The sequence below is a fragment of the Lepisosteus oculatus genome, chromosome 5 (assembly GCF_040954835.1).
Source record: "Lepisosteus oculatus isolate fLepOcu1 chromosome 5, fLepOcu1.hap2, whole genome shotgun sequence".
NCBI classification, from domain to species: domain Eukaryota; kingdom Metazoa; phylum Chordata; class Actinopteri; order Semionotiformes; family Lepisosteidae; genus Lepisosteus; species Lepisosteus oculatus.
The window spans coordinates 58,826,673-58,835,519 of record NC_090700.1 but is presented as its reverse complement, the minus strand read 5'-3'; positions in this window follow the sequence as shown (position 1 = coordinate 58,835,519).

Genomic DNA, 8,847 nt, shown 5'->3' with positions numbered 1-8,847 from the left:
AAACATACTGTATCTCGCCACTGTGCCCCCTGAAAGAGAAACAATCTCTGTTTCCTCCTCTCTGCCTGTAATGGGAAAAGTTCAGTTAACAGTTAAGGGGCGGACAGCATCAGAATTTGCATGGTAGAATATTAACGCAGATAAGTGCCATCAGGAGCACAGAACATCAGATAAGCAGAGACACTAGTCATGTACAAACTTTGTACTGGAAAATGGATCTTAATATTCACCAAGAATGTCTATCAACATTAGATCTATGGGCCAAAGAAAGGCAAACATTTTTGGCAGCATTCATCATATAGCAAAAGGAAATGTCACATTTAGATTGAAACTCTCCACTTTAGCACACCTCTCTAAGTGATGTTTTAAAATCTCTTTTCATATTAATTAATCAAATAGTAAGAGTCACTGCTTCATCAAATTGGTTACTCATTTTTTCAGCAGTGTTGTGGAAACTGACATTCCTTTCATTTCTGACCACTTGTGTACTTTACACACTTCAACTAATTAATTCTTAACAAATAATACAAATTTCAAACAAAAATGGTCACAACTGATAACTTGCCAGATAAAAAAAAGAAATAGTATCTTAATGGAACTGCAATCCCAGCTGAAGTTTACTGAGGTCATGTAGCAATGACAACTCATCTCTCTCTAAAGGAAGCTTAATTATCTTCAGACAGAAGCACCTACAGGTACAGTATAATGTCATTTGTGGGTGTGGAAGCATAATGATTTTATTGAAAACTGTATTTTGTCTGCCTGGAACTACTGATTCACAGAGGCACTTAGACACTCTGTCTGCAAATATGTTTAGCTAAAAGAATAGTATTGATGTCATGAAAAATAAAGTGGTACAGTTGAAAACTCCACTGTTGGTCACTACAGTGAGATCAAGTCACTACAAGTAGAAAAACAGAGAAATGGATTAATGTACAGTATAGATGATGGATTTCTAGAGCTAATTCTGTTCATAGACTATTCACCAAGTATAGATATGTGAAGATAACAACGAAGAGTAAGAGAGCTATTTGCACAATAACAGATAATGAAGCCTTGTTCATTTGATATGTTTTGATGCATGCACACATTCCATTTAACATATCTTTATTTCTGTACATCTTTGGGAAATAAAAAGTTTTTTTTTATTTTCAAGGTTTTGCACATTGTGAGCACCACAGCACTGTATCCTAATAACAGAGGCCTGCTGCAGCTGTAAAGAGAGAGCATGCTTTTTGAGAGCGCTTGTAAATTTCATTCATTCATGTGAGTCAGTGTTCAGCCAAGTTAGAGTGCAGTAACAGCAGGATGCCCATCCCCACCTCATCCATTAATCCTTTCTTCCAATGACCATGGAAAACAGCCGTTGATATGCCTTCAGGATGTTATGACTTTGGAAGGTGGGGAGAAAGCAGACCTCTGGCTTAAAACACAGGGAGACCATTCAAACTCCACACAGACTGGCACTGAGGTGCTGGAATCAAATCCAGCACTGATAACCAAACACCACTTGTTAGTGTTGAGCACATTATCCATCCTCCACTGCTGCTCATGATCTGATCCTGTTTTGGTCAATATCATTCTTTGTGAGCCTACTGTGTGACTTTTTAGAATGCTATATAATGCAAGAAAAATTTGCATATTGAGTATACTCAACATGGACTGCAAATACCTGCCAATGCAATAGCTTTCTGATTTCTCCTGTGTTCGGCTCAGAAGAATTCAAGGTAGTTTGATACTTCAAAATGAACATAGTGAAGCAGAATAAATATTTTGACTTGGCAGGGGTGCTTGTTTTTGTTTTTTTTATAGGATCTGGGTTCATCTTCATGCTTCTGTTTGCTAGCGTTTACTGCTCATCTCCAACATTGTCATGCTATCAGTGGAACAGAATATATTAATACACAAAAGTCCCTGCTGCATTTTGCCTTCGTGATTTTGTGTTATTTTTTCAAAGGTGACATCTTTATGCCTTTTCTCTTTCAAATAGCAGCCATGTGAAGCACAATGGAATATTTTACTTTGTATTTCCAGAAAGTCACAGCAGCTTTGAGTTTCTTACACCTCTCAGTGTAGATAAATCTTGTTAATTTAGAAAAAAGGAAATACAGTTTGTGCATATGAAGAGAACAAAATGAAGGGTAAAGTGCAAATCTGAAAGGTGTTCCGCTTGAATAACACAATTGTGTTTCTAACCATTTGTTCAATTGGCTTCCTGTTAGTTTGATTTTGTGGTTTCACTTTCATAAAAGAGTTCACCATTTATTGTCACAAAGAAATACTTTAGCTTTCAAAAGGAATTATCCCTTAAAATAAAATATTTACATCAAGAAATATTTTAAGCTCATTGATGCCAAAGAGAAAATGTTTGAGTAGATACAATTATTTCTGTTTTTGTTCAGTCACAATGAACTCTGTTGTCTAAGGGGGTAGTCAATATAAAAAATCCATATGTAGATGATATCATAACTTTGTCTTGTCGTTTCAGCGTGTCTCAACTTTCTAATGTCCACCAAAAAGATATTAAACACCGAGAGTTGGTTGGCATGAGCCCTTGGGCACTATGACCTTTCAGTGACAGTAACCTCTCAGTAACTTTTTGCTGACATTTTTCAATGCAAATGTGTGTGTTATCCTGATCAGGCAAATGAATCACAACTTCCTGCAGTACCAACTGCAAGCTGTAGTCATGCAAGGTTTAATCCAAGAATAATGAACCCGACTTCCTAAGTAATGCAGTTTATTTTCAGGTGGTGAGATTTCAAACTTGTCGCACTGCGTTTTTACTGCGTTTTTTATTATAACTTGCTCTTCCTCACTGTTCCCAGCATGCCACCCCTTTCTGTTGATCGGAACAGATCTGCTGACAATTTTGCGGAAAAGAGGGGTGAAAGATTAGATTCAAAACATGCCAGATAAGATAAAGTGTTTTGGTAGGAAGATTTGTTTCTAAAGCTTTGTGACCTAGATAATTGCTTAATTAGCTTTGCTGTTTAATGCACTGACAGGTAATCTTACTGCTATATGAGTAGAAAAATGGCTTGATTCATTTATATTTATGGTTATGCTGATATGAAATAAGTTATCGAAAATGTAACAGGCTCCTTATACAGTAGTTAGTGAAAGAAGGGTAATTCCTGAGGACATACCAGTTCTCCCAATACAGTTAGAGGCTGAGCAGTTGGCATACATATGCCAAAATTAGCTCTGCTTTAAACAGATTTTTCTGCTCACATTTTTAAGTTTGGATTTATTTACTATCAAATATTTGCATGTATTTGTTCTTTGCTGTGCTCAAAATGAGATTAATTCAACTTTGTGAGCTCAATGAGAGACTCTTAAGCACACTGGGCAAGACATGGTAGCCAAGTGTCAATTTTAATGCATTGAGGAGCCAATATCCTTCCATAATCCTGTTTCAGATATAACTTGGTTTCAGTGATTATTTACTTTCTAACAGCACATAATGATATACACCTCATTTAATATTTAAAATGGCTGTTTTGTCTAGTTTTTGTCTTTCCAAAGTATTTAGACTTTAATGGTTTTGTATCTTTGTCTTCAAGTACTCAAAAGAGTGATACTAGTATGTCTACCTGAAACACAAATAAGTTGAAAGGGGCAATCAAATTTGCAGTGGCTCCTCAGGGCTTGGGTTATAATTTCAAAAGTTGTGTATCAACACAGAGACAAAAAAATGTGTTGAAAGGCAGCTTCTGCCACAAATAGAACTTATCAAGGTGTCACTATTGACTGATATGGATTCTGCAAGGTTATAGGAAAGTGTTTATTTAATATGCATAGATCATAAATAAGACTGAACTGACAGCATCAGAGCACATAAGCACATAGATAATAATAATAATCCCTATTGCATATCAAATCTTCATGTTACCTGTCAGTTACAAGAGTAACTTTTCTTTGTGGAGCAATGCAATACTCCAGGTTTCTTTAAAAGTTTTTGTTTCCAAATCTCCCTTTACACATTTTTGTGCAGTTGATAAATCTTTTGACTATTGAGATTTTTGTTTTTAACACCTGGAAGGAACTCATATCTTTTGATAATTTGCTCCCAGTCTGAGGTGAGAGATCAACTCTCTCATCCCCAAATCAGTAAAAAGGGAGGTTCGAAAGGCAAAACTATTAGATGGGAACTATTGTGAGAGCCGTCTCTCTCACATGGCCCCCTACTCAAAAACGTAGTTCATACAGGGCTGAAGAAATGAACGTGCCTTTTAAGCTAGTGCTTTTCTGATGATGATTAAATGGCTTTACTGCCATAGGTCTTTGTACCCTCACCACAGGCAACTGTAATCATCTGATTAAGTATGTTATAGTATATTGCAAGCAAAGCTTCTGGCGTCCAATGTGAATACAAGATCATACCAGACCAAGTACAAAAAGAATCAATGTTGTTTATGGCTGATTTGTATACACAGTGACTTAAAGTCTGTATCAGGCTGAAACAGAAGCAGCCTCATTCAAATCTAAATCAGCAGATGTTTGCCTTGAATACTGCAATTAATAAACTTGCATAGTCAGCAGTATATTCCCTTGAATTTTTAATACTTGCATCATAAAGGGAACTGGAGGTAATAGAATGAGATATTAACTGCATATTAGTTTGGGCTGCATATTAGTGTGAGTGCACATTGCTTAGATTTTAGAAATCCTATTCGTATTCATGAAAGCTACTCCGGCTGTTGCATTATTCAGAGATAATTTTCTGATTGTTCATTCAGAAGAAAATTTTTGCTTATTGTTTAAATATAAATATAACTGATCATTTATTTGCTTTGCAAATTTTATGCCTGTGCAAAGCTCGTTTCAGATTCTAACCTTGAATCAGTTTGACAACTTTGTGCCTGTTTTTTAATGCAAATAAGACATCTTTAGAATTTGAAAAAAACTGGAGTATCTGTAAAACTGATATAGATTCTAATTTCTGCCTTTTTAAAAAAGGGCGTAATACAAAATTAAAAAGACTGGATATATGATGCCTAATCTGTTTGATATTTTTTAGTGCAGAGAGGCATGTCCGAATTTAACTTACTAATGGTACTAAGAAGTGTTTCTTTGTGTATTCATTTTCCTGTTTCGTTGTTCGCAGCATACAAAAATGGGAAAATGATTCCCAAAATGACAATATGCACGAATTAGTATTAATATTGTCATGATTATTGGAAGTGGCTACTAAGGTGCTTAAAGCGTCTAGGTACAATGATTAAAGAAGAGGAGAGAAGGACATACTGTATGTACAGTACAGTAGGAAGAGATTGGAAGACACAAGGAGAGAGAACAGAAAGACTGCCAAGAGAGAGGTCCTTGTCAGATCATCCATAAAGACGAGATTTTAGTTAAGTATCTGAACCTTGAGAATTTGCCATTCTGTTGTTTTTAAGAAACTTGGATTTCCTGATTTTTTGGTCAGGACATACAGTAGGCCTTTTAGACACCCTGTTTGTAAATAGAGTAACTTGCATGTTGTTTGTTTATGTTGTGTGTTGTTAGTGTGTCATTGTTATTATCAATAAATAACTCTTTAATCCAGTGTGACTGACTTATTAGTATTTTCTATTTAATTTTCTTATTGATTAATGCACCCGGGCTGGATTTTTCTTCTATTTCTCTAGTTTTTCAAACCTATTTGTTATAATAATTTCCCTCTTTTTCCACTATCTATTCCATTATACTAACTTAAATATTGCTGATCTGGAGGGAAGAGAGAATAATTAGATAACTTCAGGTCTGAAAGGCACTCTATACACAGACAAAACCCCACAAATACAGTAATTACAGTATATCTGAACCTCTCTGGGCATCAGATCACAGAGTCAGAGAGTTTCTTAAAAAAACATTCAGATAGGAGCAAGAAATCACTCGTCCTAAACTACAACCCAAAAATTCAGCGCTGACCTTAAAAATGGTCTATGTAGTGTGTGAATGCTAACCCTAACCCTAGCTGGGGTATCAACTGAACATTTCTGCAATCTATATCTGAAACTCTCTGGGCATCGTATTTTGTCATGTTCCCCAAACCAAAAGGTATGAGTGGGAAACGGTCAAAACCATTGATCAAATCTTTTGCAAATGTATTACATTGTATAATGCTTGGTTACAACTTTTGATCTGAACGACTTAATTTTGGGATACAATTACCTCGCAGTGCACCGTGCCATCCAGGCCCCACAGAGTTTCTTGAACAAAACATTTCCAGATAGGAGCTAAAAATCATTCTTCCTTAAAGTGACCTGAGCCCCAAAATCCAGCGCTGAACTTAAAATCAGTGTAAGTAGTTTCTGAATGCTAACCCTTACCCTAGCTGGGGTGTCAGCATTTCAGTGATCTACAAAACATTTCCAGAGCTACCCCAGTGGCTAAATTTAGTACCTTTTTTCGTTTGAAGAACCTGAACTGTACACAGCAAAAAATTAACTGAATGAACATGGAACTCTCCTGTACAGAGGTGGAATTGTGGGCAACTGCATAGCCAGCATGTTAAGATTTATTCTGTAGGCATGGCTAGCTGAGATCAACAAGCAACTGTTGAGGAAGTTGGAACCCCTGGTCTCATTTATATCAGCGACTTATTTCTAACTCTGAAGTGGGAATGTGTGAAAACGTGAGCACACACAGGTCCAGAGCACAAGCCCAACCCTATGGGCCAGACATTGCCTGTCAGTTGTGGGCCACGGCATGAGTCAGCTGTGATTTGTTTGCAGTGATGAAGGAAAAAGAGAGACACCACACGTCACCAACGTGTCAAACGACAAAAGGCTTTGAACGGTGGGTGTATCAGTGAAGTGGACACCAAGGTCCTCGTTTGTGTTCTGTAGCACGTTCTCATGGTGTGGCAAGTCCAGGACATTCCAAATTGGAAGGGTACAAAATTTAAAATTATTCTTGATTCCTGTTTTTTAAAATGTAAGTTTGTAAAACTATTTGGAATCTATGTTCCAAATGTTGAAAGTTCAAATATGCTGCCGGGTCCAAGGTTTGATTTTGCGCCAGGTGCTCTTATTTCCCAGGTTAATTAGTGTCTTGAAATTGTCCCTGTGTGCCACTGTGTGTGTGTGAGTGTGTGTGACTTATGATGGACTGGCATCATGTCCAGGATTTATTCCCACATGTCACTCTGTGCTTCCAGGCTGTCAGAAATAGGTGGCTTTATTATAATAGCTGAATACATGGATGGATTCACATATCTCCTGTTCTTTTATTCTTGTAAAATATTATGTTAGCTTTTGCTCTTTGTGCAAGGTCAGAAAAAAAGCATAAAAGGCCTTTAATCTCTTGAGCTACACTGGTAAGGTCTTCACCTCATGACCTTCAACCTAATCTTTATAACATTCGAGGGTCTATGGCCAAGCCTTTAATCTAGCCACTGATCTTCTGCCATTAGCTTGTCTGAAACCCGCAGTATAATTAGAAATATCACCCTATGAGTATTGAGTTAGAATTCTGTTCATCCATTCTCTGTTTTTTTTTTTACAAACAATACCTTTCAGTGTTTGAGACACCTCGAAGGATTTTATATACAGTTTATAATGTGCCTGAAGAATTCAACATCAGTGGCAGTGAAGCCAGCAAATCAAATGGGCCACAAAGCTGCCACATATTGTGCTCACTTTTATTTTAAACAAAACTTTTTAGACTTGGAACGTATGATATCATTTCATGCTGTTGTTATCTGTGATTATGGTAAATAACGTTGGAAACAACTTTGGTTGCTGTTGTCATTTTAGTAACCTCTAGAACATTTTGTTCTAATTTTACTCTCCTTTTAGCAATTCTCTGCCTAATAGAGACCAGATAACAGTTTCATTTTATTTACTATAAATATAAGCTAAATAATTGGCAAAGGAATCTGCATTATACATAGGGAACATTGGTTATTTTGATGCTGTTCTGTTGGCCACACTTAATACGCCGCATACAAACATGGCATTTTTCCAGTAACTTAACTCTTTGCCGAGTCAGCCTTCGCCAGGGGAAAGGATTGAGAAGACTCCACCAGGCTGGGCCCGTACACATTCTGTAGCTTTGTTTCAAATCAATTTCAACCTCGATCCCCACTAAAGAAGAGAAAGAAAATAAATCGTCGTCCGACCCACATGGCCAAGGACAGATCCCCTTTCTCTTCCCCAGCATCAGATTTACAACACCTGGTGCACAGCGCTTCATCAAGCGCGGGAATGCTGAGGCAGCTTGCTCCTAATGATCTCATTCGGCTTTAAAAGTCATTACGGGATGTGGATGCACATAATCATTTTTTGATCTTTATTGTGTAGACATTCACTAGCACGCATCAAAGGTTTAGCTGCTCGTTTTAAAAGGGCTAATACTTGAGGAAGCAGTTATGGGCTGTCAGAGCTTTTAGTCACACATTAAGGAAGAGCAGTGTATATCCGTTTGACTTTTGCTGTTAATTCCTCACCAGCTGTACACCGTATTACATGGAAGGTTTGATGGTCATTCTGCTGGGATTTTCTCATTCTAATTCGCTCACTGAACAATCATGATCTCCAGATATACGTCTTCTAGACAGGTAGTACAAAGGAGCATGAGATCAGTGGTCCACTGTCCCTTTCTGCCCAGGGTCAGAGCACTGTGGTACATCAGTAACCATTTCTTATATCTCCTCAGAACACGGAGGAGATATTCTGCAGGTCCTTCTTTAACAGGCTCAAATGTACCAAAAGTGCATTGGAGGAATGACATCTGATTAAAACTAGAATTCCATCTGATTTTCTAATCGATAGTGTATCCCTGCTTGGAGTTTCTCAAGTTAGCCTCCCTGTAAATTGATTAACCAACTGGATGATTTACAAGTAAAATGTATTTTTA